The sequence below is a fragment of the Crocuta crocuta genome, unplaced genomic scaffold (assembly GCF_008692635.1).
Source record: "Crocuta crocuta isolate KB4526 unplaced genomic scaffold, BGI_CrCroc_1.0 scaffold528, whole genome shotgun sequence".
NCBI lineage: Eukaryota > Metazoa > Chordata > Mammalia > Carnivora > Hyaenidae > Crocuta > Crocuta crocuta.
Genome location: NW_027530010.1, coordinates 2,181,611 through 2,183,145, shown reverse-complemented (window position 1 = coordinate 2,183,145; position 1,535 = coordinate 2,181,611). Strand labels below are relative to the sequence as shown.

Sequence of the window (1,535 nt, the reverse complement as noted above, 5' to 3'; positions counted from 1 at the left end):
AGGTGCGAGAACTCGTCACCTGCCACTCCACTAAGCCAGGCTAAGTGACCAGTGTCCCGCCCAGGACCTGGCACCGTATCTGCACTGCTTGCTGTCCTGAGCCTGGGGAAGATGCGGGGCTGGGGGCCAGGGGTGGGGGCCCCGGCCCCCAAAAGGGATGGAGTAAATAAAGGGGGCCCCCAGGAAGGGTTACCTGAAAGAACGTGGAGGATGTGGTGCCTCGTCTCTTCTTGAAGCTCTTGGACCAGAGAAGGAGCAGACTGCCTGATGGGTATGGAGATGCTGGCCGCGGGGTGTGCGGATGAGCTACCGGGGAGCTCAGAGACCTGCGGTCAAGCCCCCGCTGTCTCCGGTTTTCCACGTGGGCCTCCTCCAAACAGCACCCTCCCCTCGCCCCACCAGCCCTCACCTCTGTCCTCCGGAGCCTGGGTGCACATTGCCTGTGGGCTCTCAAGGGGGGATCCAGACTTCCAGGACCTCCAGCTGCTTCAAGAAACCTGACCCCTTCTGTCCAGCCCCCTGTCTGTCCGTCTGTCTCTCCTTTCCCGCTCCGTCCCCACCCCATCGGAAGCACAAGTTCCCATTGTCTCTGTCTTTCTCCCTATTGTTGAATAACAGGGGCCCTTTCTTTATCCTGTGGGCAAGGGCAACGAAATGTCAACAGCTGGGGATGTGGGATGCGGAACCGGCTGGCACACGGCACCGGAAAAAGAGCCGGGGTAGGGACAGGCTCAGGACAGGACTGGACATCCCCAGGGAACAGAGGGGGCGCGGGGAGAGCGGTTGGTGTGAAGGTTGAAATGGGGCCCCGTCCATACCACGCTTGGAGCCTCAGGAGAGATTCGGTGTGAGGCCCGGGGTGGCCGGGCTCCGTGGAGGGCAGAACACGTGGTTGGAGCAGCACTGGGAGGCTGGGGGGAGGGCTTTCTGCGCCCGAGGGGACAATGGAAGTTTCTGAGAAGGACTTTGGCACAAAGAGGGGTCAGCTTATTTGTCCCAGCTCCTCCTAGAGTACATTCTCCAGAGAGGGGGTCCTTGACCTCCCTGGGTGGAAATACTTTTTTTTTTTTAAATATTTTTATTTATTTCTAGGAGAGAGAGAGAGAGAGAGAGAGACAGCATGAGCAGGGGAGGGTCAGAGAGAGAGGGAGTCACAGACTGAAACAGGCTCCAGGCTCTGAGCTGGCAGTCAGCACAGAGCCCGACGCGGGGCCCGAACCCACGAACCGCGAGATCATGACCTAAGCGAAAGTCGGACGCTTAACCGACTAAGCCACCCAGGCGCCCCTGGGTGGAAGTACTCTTGTGCACAGGCCCCCTGGAGTCTGAGCTCGTGCGGGCGTTCACACTCAGGGTCCAGACCCTTCTGTCCAGGTTTACATAAGACCAGGAACAGAGAACTTCAGTGGGCGCCTCGATACACTTACAAGTCTTCTCACCAAGGAACTAACCTCCGGATCAGCATATAGAACATTTCAACACACAGGATAAGCCTGTTTCTTTTTTGTTTGCTGTCTGTGCTGGGGGCGGGGGGG

At 58.6% G+C, this 1,535-nt stretch overlaps 1 protein-coding gene across 1 annotated transcript in view; it reads right to left on the bottom strand.

Annotated features, from left to right (window-relative positions):
- Window positions 1-516, bottom strand: part of HAPLN2 (hyaluronan and proteoglycan link protein 2) — a 14,661-nt gene extending 14,145 nt beyond the window's left edge. Inside the window, exons 1-2 of the mRNA XM_077764075.1 lie at window positions 410-516; window positions 194-264 (exon numbers count right to left, since the gene is read on the bottom strand). The gene's annotated coding sequence lies outside the window, so the exon portion shown is untranslated. The remainder of the gene's footprint in view (window positions 1-193; window positions 265-409) is intronic.
- Window positions 517-1,535: the final 1,019 nt, after the last annotated feature.